Source organism: Lissotriton helveticus, chromosome 4_1, assembly GCF_964261635.1.
Source record: "Lissotriton helveticus chromosome 4_1, aLisHel1.1, whole genome shotgun sequence".
Lineage (NCBI taxonomy): Eukaryota > Metazoa > Chordata > Amphibia > Caudata > Salamandridae > Lissotriton > Lissotriton helveticus.
In genome coordinates, this window is record NC_136063.1 from 850,571,698 (window position 1) to 850,586,943 (window position 15,246).

Consider the following 15,246-nt stretch of genomic DNA (forward strand, 5'->3'; position numbering starts at 1 on the left):
TGATAATCTTGTAGCCGAGAAGCTAATCTGGCTAACCTGGGCGAACCTTTGCCCGTTCCACCAGGCGCTAAGACATTAACTAGGGGTTTGTGATCTGTGCGAAGAATGAAACGTGAGCCCCACAAGTATGTTCTGAAATAGTTTACACCCCATGCAGCTGCAAGAGCTTCCCGTTCAATAACAGAATAGTTAACTTCAGAAACAGACAATGGCCTAGATGCGAAGGCTATAGTTTTCTCAGTTCCAGCATATTTTTGAAGAAGTACTGCACCAAGACCAATCCCACTTGCGTCAACCATTAAGACAGAAGACCGCTTAATGTCAAAAGGGGTAAGGACCTTGGCAGACTTAAGTTCAGACTTGATGTTACAAAAACATGACTCTTGCTCGCTCGACCATGAAAATTTTACACCCTTTTTCAACAAAGACCTTAATGGAGCTGTCTTTGCAGAGAAATCCTTCACAAATTTTGAATAGAACTCGACTAGTCCCATGAAGGACCTGAGCTGTTCTTTATCTGCTGGGGAGGGGGCTAATTCAATAGCTTCCAATAGATTCTTTTTAGGCCTGATGCCGTCAGCAGAAAGACAGAAACCTAAATACTCAACCTCTTTAACCAAGAATGCACATTTCTCACGGCGTAACGTGAGACCAGCATCAACAACCTTACACAGAACCTTCTGTAAGACACTGTTATGTTCCTCCAAAGTGTCTCCAAAGACGAGGATGTCGTCTTGGAAGAAAATTACCTTGTCCAACCCTTTGAACACCTCGGTGACCATTCGCTGAAATACACTAGCAGCGGAAATAAGACCGAACGGCAATCTAGTGAATTGGAAAGTTCCTTCACTTGTAATGAAAGCCGTAAGATGTTTTGAACTATCATCCAAGCGAATCTGATGATATGCGTGTTTAAGGTCTAATTTGCTGAAGAACCTTGCCCCCTTGAGTGTGGAAACTAATTCACCAATGTTTGGTAATGGAAATACATCGGCCACCACACATTTATTCAAAGAGCGTAGGTCTACACAGAACCTAATTTTGTTGTCAGGTTTCTGTGAAATGACTACAGGGGAAACCCATGGAGAAGCCTCTACTGGCTCGATAATGCCACCCTGAAGCATCTCTTCCAGGACAGTCTTAACCTCATCGTGTAGAGCAAAAGGAACCCTCCTAGCTTTGTGCTGTACGGGAATACTGCCCTCTTTTAACAGTATCCTATGAGAGTAGCCTTGCAGTTCGCCCAATTCATCCCTGAAAACAAGATTGTGGTTAGCAAGAATGTCATCAATAGAACAATCATCAACAACTAAGACAGGTTCATCAGCTCTAGGATTAACAATAATATGTAAATCATATTGGTGGGAACGTCCTAAAATGGCGGGACCATCCACAGACACATAAATCTTACCCCAGGTAGATCTGTTTTTAAAAACAATTTTCCCTTCGAAGTAACCAAGAAGATCAATTTTCTCACCCTGGTAACCAGAAGGAAATATGTCACACGCATCCAAACACTTGTTTCCCCATACTTCCTTCAGCATGGATGAAGGAATAATAGTCCACTTGGAACCAGTGTCCACCATTAAACTGACACATTTGTCATCAATCCCAAAATTAGCTTTAGGAATACGTTCTCTCCTTTCAGCACAACTACATACAGTATCGCATAAAACCAGAATTTTGTTAACATCTCGTTTTAGATCACTATATTCACTCACAACAGTAACTCTCGGATTAGGTCTGTTTTTGCACACTTTTGCAAAGTGACCTATCTTACCACAACGTAGACACTCCTTATTGTTAGCAAAACAGAATTTTGCATCAGACACATGAGAATAACTCCCACATCTAGAACACATCTTGGACATGAATTTGTTACTAGGTTGTAACTGGGGTCTAATGAAAGACTGTTGAGGCATATTTTTTTTCTGCAAGACATAACCTTTCTTTCTAACAATAGCGACAGCAGCTGCCTCATCATCGCTAATGTCACTATTGACAACTTTATGAGATATTTCAGCAACTTTCGAGTCTGTACTACTCTTTTGCAATTCCTTAATGCACTTTTCACTCTCTTCAACAACCTTGGCTAATTCGATTGCTACTTTAAGAGTAGGGTTCTTGGCAGCCCATAAACGTTCTTGAATTTTCCTATTATTAGCTTGTACAATTAATTGGTCTCTAATGTGTTCATCAGCCATCTGACCAAAATTACATTTGACAGATAGTTCACGTAGGCGGGCAACAAAGTCATCTATGCTTTCACCCTCGAGTTGTTTGTTCTTGTAGAATCTGTATCGTTGAAGAACCAGATTTTCTTCCCTCCCAAATCTATTCTCCAGTCTAGCAATAGCTTCTTTAAACTCATCCAAAGGTTGTGAAGTGGAAGAGAGAACTTGAGGTATATATTTAAAAAGACGTTGTCCTTCCTTTCCTAATGTGGTCATCAAGAGCGCTTTTTTTCTTTTAGGTGAGAAGTCTTCTCCATCTAGAGCCTCGATGTAGTTATTAAACATTATAATCCAGTCTTCCCAGGGAGTAGATGGATTGCCTGGCTCACTCAAAAATTGCGGAGGAAGAGCAACATTTATAGATTGTGCCATGGCAAAACACCTTTTGTTATCATCAAAGTGCTAATGTATGTTCAAGCGCCAGTACCCTAAGTTATATGAAGATTGATGCCACAAAGTTACGTAAATAAATGTCTTGCGCTTAAATAAATATCACAGGATTGAAGAAGCACCACAAAAACCAATTTTAAAATGTGCTTACTTGTAATTTGCAGTCTTGAATCCTTTCTTAGGATTAATGAACCACTTATGCACTTTAAATTCACTCGCGTTTGTCTGCTGACATTACACACACGAAGAAATGTTTTTAAAATGGCCGCTTGCGTCATACATCATAAAGGTCACGTAGTTAACCTTGCGTAGATGCGCGGAGTTCAGCTCGTGAACATTCCAGTGGACACACAACACCCTTCGCGTCTTCTGTTCCGCTCCTCGCGTCACTTGTAGTTAGGGAGACAGGTTTACGTGGCAACAAGGAATGTCATACAGCTTACGCACCTTGTTGTTCCGTTGCTGGGTAACGCAGAGAACTGCACGCGACCAATCAAAGATGTCATCAACTGAACTCAGGCAGAGAAGACGGAGAAATGAGAAAAATTCAGCTTTCGGTCGGAATTTCTCAATGCCAATCAATGCCAGAGGTAACAGGAAACTGGCAGAACAAAACGCTGCATCCAGTGGGTTCGTTGGGGAACGGATCGCTGTTTTTCTTTAATCTTTCTTTTGTTGCAAACGAAAATGGCCAGATGCTCCTTTCAACAAGTCGCCATAATGTTGTAAATGGAATGAAGACTCCAGATCCAGGAAGGTGGCAGGTAAGTAGTTTAATTCAGCAGTAAAGAAAGTAACAGGACCGTCGCCCATCCGGCCAAGCAGTAACTGACACAGATTAGAATCAGGGATAGCGTCATGGGGAGAATCATGTAAACAATCTAGAAGGTTGGTACAAGGACAAGTAGGGAAGGGAACAGGTAAGGAAGAAGCCATGTACAACAATAACCTACCTGTAAGCCCCTAGCTTATGTTAGGGCATGTAGGTTTAAAGGCCCAACGGATTTAATGCACATAAGTGTGCACAGCTGTCTTGCCTGCTGTCATTTTAAAGTCAGTCCTGATTTTACACTTAAATTATGTGTAAATTTTACTTTGGAAGTAACAGTACATCCAAAGTCTATAAAAAAGACTATCTTATTTCTACATATAATTCACCCCTAGTGTCTCCATTAACTGCCCCAGGAGTAGGGTGCCTTGTAACTCTAAGCAGGTACATTATAAAATATGTTTTATGTGCGCTGGTGTGGTAAAAGCTGCCAATTTGGTTTTCCCCATTGTAGCACATTGGATTCATAGGCTACCATGGGAATACTTTAATACAGTATAATTATTGATACGAATGAGCTAAAAATATACTTCAAAGTATTAAGATGAGAGTTAGAATAAATCCAACACCTTGACAATGTTAGAATTATTATAAATATTACAAAAAATAAGTTGTAGAACTTTTCTAATGAGACAAAGTCCAGTCTTCCAGCAGCCTCTGCTGATTGGTTAGCCTTGGACAGACTGAGCCAAACTGCTCTGATGAGGTGTGATATGCCCTGCATAGAGACAAACGACATCTAGTGGCAGGAAATCTGAAGAGTAAAATGCAGGATGGGGGTGTAGTAGCCTAACTCATTTTCAAAGAGGGAATGAGAGGACAGGACACACTCTCACTCCCACATCCTGCACCCCCAGCCAGACAGAAGCCCCAGTAATTTAATTAGCAGAGGGGCTGGAAGGGGAGTGTTGGGGAAATGTACACACAATATATGGTATTCATAATGATGAACTTAGACCAAAAGTCTAACTTTACTATTTTTTGGTATTCACAAAGGTGAACTTAGACCAAAAGTCTATCTTTATTACTTTTTGGTAATCAGAACGGTAAACTTAAACCCAAAGATAATAGTGAATGCAAGAAATGATGAATGCTTGTACCATCTTTTCATGGAAAACACATGCATCATAAAAAGATCTTTCCACAAAAGTTGTAAGATGAGGAAGCAATTGGCAGCCACTTGTTTGATATGTTTGATAAAGGTCAATTTATTGTCATATATTATTCGTAAATTCTATGCAAAGTCCACCGAGGAATGATACATCGCTCCTTGTTCAGGTCACCAATATGGGGACCAGAGTGAGAGTTTTGTTTATCAAATGGGAATATATCTGTTTTATCAGAATTAAGTTTGAGATAATTTTGAGTCATCCAATTGGCAAGTGAAACCATGCATTCACAGAAAGAAAATTTAGATGAGTCACAGTTTCCAGAAATTGCGATAATGATTTCAGTATCATCAGCATAGAAAATTATATTTGCACCAAAGGATCTGACTAGAGCTCTGATTGTATTTAATATAAATATTACATACAATGGGACTCAATGAGGATTTATAAAGTAACTTGCAAGTCAACAAAAATGTCTTGGAAATAAAGGGAGAAGGTTTGTTTCCTGTCTGACAAAAAAAGTGTAGCCATTTAAAAGCAGATCCTGTGACTCAAGATTTAGAAAGATCAGATAAGAGAACTGGACGGGACATGGTACGGAATGCTGTACTGGAGGAGAATTGTGCAGACGAAGTGGAAGACGCTTTTGCAGGTTATCCGTTCCATCATGAAGATGCAGGAGGCAACGCTGGAATCGCTAAAGGGAGGGAGAAACACAGGTTAAAAGTGTTGCGGTGGGATAATACTCGCCTCCGTGTCTTTAATAAAATTAAGACTTTCCTTCATAATGTATTAGGAAAATCTACATTTTATTGCAGGACCTGAGGCTCCTATTATGCTTGTTTAAAGCATATCAACCACCAAAGAATCAACGGTAACAACTGGTTTGCAATAGAACATTTGAAAAACATTGTCATTAGAGCAATCTGCTGATCTCAGACTGTCCTCCAAATGAGAGCCCACCCAAAAAGCTTTGGAATCCATGGCTCCCTTGGTGGAATGAGCTCCAAAAACGGAGACGTCAATGCCCACAAGGGACATGGCCCAGCGGACCCAACGGGCCAGATTAGCAGAGGAAACTGGAAGATGGGATTTACGAAAGGAAATGAGAAGTTGGGAGTGAGAGGACGTTCTAAGATCAGAAGTTCTTTGTTCATACACTTTGAGACACTGACCTACACATAATTTAGGATGGGAAGGGAAATAAGGATAAAAACCAGAATTTAACTTTGTCTTAGTGCTTCTATTAATGTGAAACAGAACGCCTGTAGGAGAAAATTGCCGGGAGGAAATATCCAAATCTTTAATTTCTGAAACACGTTTTATTGAGACAAGGCAGAATAACATGGTAAGCTAGCTGACAAAATTTTTAGGGAAAGAGCAGAATTATCTGGCCAATCAGAAAACAACTTGAGAACTAGATTAACATCCCATAAATTTGAATACTTAGCCAACGGATGTTTGGGAAAACAAATTCCTCGCAGGTTATCCGTTCCATGATGAAGATGCAGGAGGCAACGCTGGAGTAGCTAAAGGGAGGGAGAAGCACAGGTTAAAAGTGTTGTTGTGGGATAATACTTGCCTCTGTGTCTTTAATAAAATCCAGACTTTCCGTCATAATGTATTAGGAAAAGCTACATTTTATGGCAAGACCTGAGGCTCATATTATGCTTGCTTAAAGCATTTCAACCACCAAAGAAGCAACGGTAACAACAGGTTTGCAATAGCACATTCAAAAAACATTGTCATTAGACCAATCTGCTGATCTCAGAATGTCCTCCAAACGAGAGCCCACCCAACAAAGCTTTGGATGACATGGCTCCCCTGGTGGAATGAGCTCCGAAAACGGAGACGTCAATGCCCGCAAGGGACATGACCCAGCGGACCCAAGGGGCCAGAGTAGCAGAGGAAACTGGAAGATCGAGTTTACGAAAGGAAATGAGAAGTTGGGAGTGAGAGGACTTTCTGAGATCAGAAGTTCTTTGTTCATACACTTTGAGAAACTGACCTACGCATAATTTAGGATGGGAAGGGAAATAAGGATTAAAAACAGAATTTGAATTTGTCTTAGTCCTTCTATTAATGTGGAACAGAACACCTGTAGGAGAAAATTGCCGGGAGGAAATATCCAAATCTTTATCATCTGAAACACGTTTTTTTGAGACAAGGCAGAATAACATGGTAAGCTAGTTGACAACATTTTTAGGGAACGAGCAGAATTATCTGGCCAATCAGAAAACAACTTGAGAACTAGATTAACATCCCATAAATCTGAATACTTAGCCAACGGAGGTTTAGAAAAACGATCTCCTTGCAGAAGGTGGCAGATCAAAGGAGGAATGCCCACAGGCTTGCCGTCGATTTGGAATGGTTAAGTGAAATGGCACATCTGTACAAATTGACAATCCTGTAAGACTTACTTGCACTGGCTTCAGAAGCCAAGAAATTGACCACAAAATTCAGAGGGGCTGAAAAGGGATCGATATGTCTCTCTATACACCAACTTTCCCATGCCCATAAAGACCGAGCGGACTTGTAAGCTTTTGAGGTCCCAGGGTCCCAGGCTTTGCTGATAAAGAGAGAATCCTCTTGCAAAAGGAGAATGTCAGTAGGGACAGGCTGGAAACTTTCCAAGCCGACAGAACCAGTGGCCCAAGGGGTTTAGAAGCAAGTCCTTGCTGGTCAGGAAGAGCACCAGGAAGTCCACTACCATCTCCAGAAGAGCCGGAAACCAAATCTGAGATTGCCAAAAGGGGACCACTATGACCAATGACGTCGACTGACGACGTACCTGGGAAAGTACCCTGCTGATCATAAGAAAAGGAGGAAATGCATAGTTTAGGTGAAGTGACCAATCCTGAAGGAACGCATCCGTTGCCAGGGCTAAAGGATCTGGGCGCCAACTGATGAAACGAGGTAACTGAGTGTTTAGGCGGGAAGCAAAGAAATCGATATAAAAAGGGCCTCATTTTTTAGATAGAGATTGGAAGACGGATGGAAGAAGCTTCCAATCGCTGAAGTCTCGAAGATAGCGAGAAGGCCACTCTGCCACAGAATTGAGATCTCCCGGAAGATACTCCGGTGTCAGGGATAGCTTGTTTGACAGACAATACTCCCAAAGTCTTTTTGTCAACTCTGCCAGGGGCTTGGATTTGGTGCCACCGAGATGATTGATATAGCGGACCGCAGAAACATTATCCATACGAAGAAGAATATAACACCAAACTCTGTTCTTTGTGAGGCTTTGAATCACAAAGGAACCTGCAAGCATCTCTAAACAATTGATGTGCAATTTCTACTCCTCGCATGACCATATACCGCCAGTCGATATTGGTCCACAACGGGCGCCCCAACCCGACAGGCTTGCATCTGATTCTAACACAAGGTCTGGGGCAGAAGCGAAGATAGTTCACCCATTGAAGTTCAATGCGAGCCTCTTGATCTAAAGCGATAAGGTCTGCGTATGCCAACCCTTGATGTAAATGTCTGATATTTAGACTCTGAAGGGCCCAATAATGAAGGGGGCCCGGAAAGATGGTCTAAATGGAAGCAGAGAGAAGGCCAACTATTCTTGCGCGTGATCTAAGGAAAATGAGAGAGGTCTGAATAACGTGAGTAATCTCTGACTTGATGGTCGAGACCTTTGAGGAAGCAGGAGGGACGCTGTGGAGGAGTCCACGAGGAAGCTCAAGAACTCCATGCACTGGAAAGGAAGAAGCAACGATTTATCGTGATTGAAAAGGAAACCCAGATCCAGGAGCAGGGACTGAGTGATGTTGAGATCGGACAGAAGACGCTGTTTGTCTGTGTTCATGATCAAGATGTCGTCTAAATATATTAGAAGTCTGATCCTGAGGGAACGCAGAAATGCCACCACTAGTTTTAAGATTTTTGTAGAGCACCATGGTGCTGAAGACAGACCGAAAGGAAGAGAAGAGAAACGGTAAGTGACGCCTAACCATTGGAATTTAAGAAACTTGGTATGAGAAGGATGAATTGGAATGGTGAGGTATGAGTCCTGTAAGTCTAATCTGATCATCCAATCGTTTGGATGAAGGGTATCTCTTAAGTAAATTATAGTCTCTATTTTGAAATGGCGATATACCACGAACTGGTTGAACCATTTTAGATTTATAACAGGACGCATCTTTTTGTTCTTTTTCTGAACTAAGAAAATTGAACTGAGAAACCCTGTGGGATCCAAAGGAACGATTTGGATGGCCTGCTTTTGAAGAAGGTTTTGAACTTCCAGTGAGATTAGCTGAGACATTTCGGTTGAGAAAACCAGAGGAGGAGGGAATACAGTTTGGGAAGGCGGCGCATAAAGCTCTATAAGATAACCTTGAACCGTATTTAGGACCCAAGGATCTGCGCTGATCGTTCGCTACTTTGGGAGAAAAAATTTTAGACGCCCTCCTACCGGGGTAGGAAATGAAAGACGTACCTTGTTGGTTGTTGTTGTTGCGGTAATTCCTTTGACCTCAACCTCTGAATCCATGACCTCTTTGCGGGTAGACTTGAGGCTTGTAGTGTTGGGACCCAGAATTGAAGGAGCCTTGGTTGGGATAGGAACAGGTGGATGAGCGACCCCTGCCTCTGCCGGCCTGTCCAAAAACCCTAGGGGAAAACAATTTTTTAATTGACTGTTGTGCATTATCCAAGTAGTCGAAGGTAGAAACAAACCTGCTGGGATCTTTAACTAAAGAATGACCAAAGAGAAGTCCATTAGCATTAATGCCTGGGTCCAGTGGGGCTAAATTAGCCAACTTTGGGTCGATTTTAAAAAGAAGCCCTTTGCGGCGTTCATGAGTAATAGCGGCATTGGCATTCCCTAGAAGGCAAAAGGCTCGCTGAACCCACAAAGAGATGTCTTCAGCAGACAAATCAGTGCCTTCTCAACGAGCAGATTCTGCCAAATCAAAAATACACTCGAAAAGACCCACAACGTCAAGCAATTTATCCTGACAGGTGGACCAAGCCTTGCCCACCCCTTTGCGCGGGTCTTTGCCAAACTTAGAGAAAAAAGTGAGCAAGGGCTGATCAATGGAAGGAACAATGGTGACTTTCTCAGCTAGAGAGGGTTTAGGACAGTTCGACTTCAACCTTGATCTAGCAGAAGAATCCAAGGGAAGAGGAAGCCTGGCCAAAATATGATCACCAATATGAGGGGCAGGGAACCATTTGGTGGAATTAGGGTGGCAAATGGAGGAAGGGTCAAACATAGGCACCCCTTCCGAGTCCATGACAGGTTCAAAATTAAAGGAATCCAACTTGGATTTTTTGGGAGGAGGAGAAGGAGGGTCAGACAAATCAAAAAGGTCAAATAAGTCATCTGTGTCATCCAAGTCATCGTCTGTGTCCATTAATGTGGAAATAACCAATGTTTTGGGTACCTCTGAATGCTTTGTTTTTTATTTTTGCGTTTGCCTTCTGAACTTAACAACCCCTCCTCGGAAGGAGGCCTAGGAGGCACTTGGTCCTCAATCAAACACGAGGAAGTCTCCCTATTCAAATGTGACGCAGTATTAGAAGCATGAATAGAAGCAGAGGAAACCACCTTTCTTTTTCAGCTATCCCCCGCAGATTGGGCCAATGTTTTTGGCAACAGACAACAGACTTAACATAGAATTTTCCTTGCCTTTGGACAAGCGCTTCATGGACATTTCTACTGCACTTTCCACTTAATTATTGATAAACTTGTTTAAGTCATCCCTGAAGGCCTCGCCTTCCTCATGCTACCGGTCAGAACCCGGAGAACTATCAATTTCCATTGACTTTGTGGAAAGTTACCCAAAGAGGTAGTAAGGAGTTAACTGTAGGCGAGGGGAGGAACAGAAACCAGGACACTACCTTTAGGGGCGTGAAACAACGTAGCGCGCCCGCAGAAGCTCCGGGAAGCAGCCGTGAAAGGAGGTATTGAGCGCACTGGGGAAAGTGGGAGGAATATAGTTGGAATACTCCCCTGAAGACGCGAGAAGTCCCTTGAGCCGACAGACGCTCCAGGAAGGCAGAAAGGAAATATGGAAACGTGCGCACTCCGTGAGGGGCAAAAGCGGGAGAAACTAGAAGCTGCGCAACAGTTGAGACCAACTGGACTCCGCATCCGCATGGGGGAGGCGGAGCGGGACAAAAAAGCAGCAGCGAGCAACGCTGAAATGAAGCGGTAAGCAAATTGTGTGAATATTAACCAAATATACAATAATATATAACATAAATAAACATCATTAATCACAAAAGCATATTATGAAAAGGAGCAACGAGGATAAGTCACTGATTTGGCTGCGAGCAGCAAGAAAAGAGGAATGTTCGCAGTCAGTTGTGACGATATACATGCTGGTATTCCCTGATTGGTTTGTTCTGTTGCGTTGTTATTGGCCAGTTGTTTCCGCTTGGCCGTCTAGGAACTGTAATTCTTTACTTTTCTTGGCTGCTATGGAAAATAAAGCAAGTTAAGAAAACATAATAGAAGCCTCCGGTCTTGCCATAAAATCATCTTTCAAATATTCAGAAAGTTGTTTATTTAATACTTTTGCTATGATTTTCGATGGAAAGGGAAGTAAAGAAATAGGTCTGCAATCACACAGGTTGGATGGGTCAACTATCAGTTTCTTTAAGGGCTGTGGTGATTAAGGCAATTTTTAGAGTTTGATGGAACCATAGCTGCAGAAGAGCATGCTATATAGCAATGCTTAATCAATGCAAAGTTCTTAGCCAAATACAAATTGGATGTTTTTTGGAGTTGCTTGCGGTAGATTTTTTGGACGTTTTACTCATCTCTGAGACACGGCTGAATAATACCTCTGGCCCGAATATCGCACTCACCTTAACAGAAAGCTACACTATAGTATCTCTTAATCATAATAACCAAGTGGGAGGGGGGGGGGGAGTGGGAGTGATTCATTGTTCCCTTTTTAACCGTACTACCAAATACATGCAGGACATAGGAACTGTGGAGCATATTTACAATAACTGGCGCATCCCTGCACATCAGCAGGGATGCGCCAGTTATTGTGCGCCACAGCTCCGTTATCATGGATGCGCCGCATTTATAATGCGGCGCACCATGGTGCAAAAACGGACGCATCTGTGCCGTAAAAGTGACGCATTGCTGGAGTTGCGTCGCAAGCGCGATGCAGCTCCAGCAATGCTCTGGGGGCCCTATCTAGTTAAAGCTACGTCAATCCTTACGCATGCTTCAGGCAGGCGCAGGGTTTTGACGCATCATGGGCCTAAAAGTGACTGAGTGAAATCTTGTAGATTTCACTCAGCCACTTTTAGGAGGCGTTCCTGCACCTGAACGCCACCCCCTGTACAGGAACGCCTACATGTGACGCAGGGCATTACAACGTGTCGCATATCCCTAGATGCATCACGTTGTAAGTACCCCCGCACCATGGAGCAGGATTTGCGCCGCCACTGCATCACAAAAGTGATGCAACGGCGGCGTAAATGAGGCGCAAGGGGCTTGTAAATTTGCCCCTGTGTTTTTCTCTCTGAAAAGTGCAACTAATCTATCCTTCTCTGGAGCCTTAATATACTGTCCTTCAAGTTGCTCTGCTAACTCTGATAAATTATTGGCCAGATCGATAGCTCTTCTATAAAATATAATATTCAAAATTCACAGTGCTATGATATTGCAATGTCCATAAGGATAATCATAACAATAAATGGGCTTTACAGCTGAAAAATGCAATAGAAGACCTAAATCTTCTGCTTAGAAGTAATGGCCCGACTAACAACAAGGGGAACTTGCTAAATCAATTTTTTTATAAACTGACCAATCTTGTATTTAATACTCTTTATCCAGTTAATTTGAGCGCGCATGCCCTGCAAAGGCAAAAAGACCTTTTCCCATCGCTTTGGCTTTTCAGCCACGCACGTGCAAGTGTTCCATTGCCTTCAATGGCAACGTGTGCACGTGTGGAGAATCACTTGTTGGAGCGAGCGCCGACATATGGTAGCAATTATCGCTCCCGCAAGTGAATCCTGTAGGCCACCCCACCCCCCCCTGCTGCCGCTCGAGCGCTTGTTTTTATTGCAAACACTGGAAACACTGCTACCGTTCCACATCCTGTCGGGCCCCAGACAAGCCCCTAGAAAGTTTCTGACACAACATGTTCTCCAGGAAGGTGAGCAGTAGCCAAGAGATCCGAGCCGGCCGTGAGTCGAGCACAGACCCTTCTGTCTTGCCTCCGAACGCAGCATGAGGGGGTCCAAAGATTGCCCACTGCAAGCGTTGCCTCCTCATACCCCGTTACCCAATTAAAAGCACAGCGCAGAAATCTGGCTTGCAGGGGACGAGACAGTAGTCTGTCACAGTGCAGTCCTCGCCTAATTCACTTTGGGAACACCTCAACCTGGCCCCAGCCCAATCCAAATTGTGCAGCTCTAGCCGTCAATCCGAGGACTTTTATCTGAGAAAGGGACGTACATACCAATCAACGCTTCAAATATCTGTGACTCGTTAGGATTGGATGAGGGGCTGCCAGTGCTCAGACCCAGTCCCGTACACTTCCAAGCAACAAACAGAATGTCTGTGGTGAAGCAACCCGGAAGTGTTGAAAATTTACGGACAAATGACATCCGTTAAGAGATAAACAACAGAGAGCGGAAATTAGACTGACTGAATTCACGGAAGGTCTGTGTAAATTGCTGCAGTCGGACGTTTTAAGGAAACATTGTATCCAAACCTTTGAAATGTTCCAAACTTCAATATTGTAATAAATCCAAAAGGGGAGCAAGTATTCATTTTTAAGAAAAATTCTCATAATTGACTGCTTAAGGCTTAATGTCAGATTTGGATCGAGAAACTTTTGAAAGACAGAAATTCCCCATTGAACTTTCACAGCATTCCACGCTATCTCTCTTCATTAACCCACGCCCGTCTGTTCTTCGAGGTGCACACTTACTTTTGAAGGCGTGTAATTGATGTGCACGAGCGATTGTAACCTGGGTTGAGCGTTCTCGAGCCGTTGGGCTCCTAGTTCAGCCTCTGATGCTTTCAATCAGTCCCCTGGTTTTTGCTGTTTTTTTAATTGGAAGACTATGATGGTTTTGAGTCGTTTAAGTTTGGACGGTTCACGTGGACCGGGTTTTCATTCCCAATGGATTCTGGGGTTTGCAGTTCTATTTGCTTTCATCCTTAGGGTGGTCACAAGATTGCTGAAGCGAATTTCCGCTGAAGGTTTCAATTGGACAGTGTAAGGCGCTCACACAGAGTGCAAGCAGGAGTAGAGACGATGGATACAATATGGGAAATGTAAGAACGGTGCCTAACAGTATAGAGGGAAACCTTAAAGCCTCTCAAAGGCGAACAGGCACACGGATGCCTGGACACTTGTACAAAATGAACAAGAGGTACTGTGCACACGTATAATAAGTCAGTATCAGGTGATGCAATGGTTCTAGACAAAGATAGGCATGAAATAATGTTGTAGAAATGAAAATAGTCTGTTGATCAGTAAAGTGTTGAACTTTATTTCTTTGTCTTGTTATAAAGACGCCAGCCGACACGTGTTTCATCAACAGGGTGGATACCTGTGACTCATCAGGGCTGTAAGTGGCGCAAACAGAATCAATAGATGGTGCACGAACGTAAGTAGTAGAAAATGGGTTGCAAGTCAGCACGAGTGAATGCTGATCGTTGCGCCGCCGGGCAGTGAGGTACTTCTGCGGCGGGTAGTCCTGGTTGGTGGTAAGAACGCTCCTGGCCGTGTTCTGGCAGGACAAAGAAATAAAGTTCAACACTTTACTGACCAACAGACTATTTTCATTTCTACAACATTATTTCATGCCTATCTTTGTCTAGAACCATTGCATCACCTAATACTGAAAGATTGCTGAAGCGTTATGGATTTTCACGCTCCTTTCCATTAAATCTCACAAAATGTTGATGGCACAGCGGCATACACATTAAAAAACAAGCATTTACAATGCAATAGCTCTCGTTCCAATTGTTAGAGCTGCTGTTTTGCCGTGGCTTCTTGTAGTCTCTGCACATTCTGCTCATGTTTTGTTTGACTCATGTGTTATTGCTGCAAGGTGGCAGTTATACTTTTTATTTCAATGCCGTATACCCTTCTCCATGTTTATGATTTTATTTTCATTTTTATGCGGACTCATGCCACCTTAAGGCTGGGGGAAGGGGGGGCGCGCACAGCGCCCTGGTGCTCATGACGAGCTCAGCTCGTCATGAGCCACGGTGGCCGTGTGCTCATGATGAGCTGAGCTCGTCATAACGGCCGCAACGCTCTCACGCGGGGCTAATTTCCCCGCTGTGCTGAGCGTTCTAAAGAAACGGGTGTGGCAGTGACGAGGTCAGCTCGTCATGAGCACACGGCCACCATGGCTCATGACGAGCTGAGCTCGTCATGAGCACCAGGGCGCTGTGCGCGCCCCCCTTCCCCCAGCACAGCGGGGTTAATTAGCCCCGCAGGCAAGGGGTTAAAGGAGTTTCTATAACAGAACTGGATGCGGCGGTGCACTTGTATACCCTAATTACAAAGCTTTTGGCATCGGCATTCTCCGCTTTATCAGATTTTGATGAATGGAAACAGAGTTCTTTAGACTGACGCTATGAAACAACCAGTATGAATGAACAATGCTGATTTTATTCTGTATTTAGTGGAAGTGGGTGACCGTGTGGGGTGAAATGCTGCCCTATCGACTTGCTACAGTGCCCTGC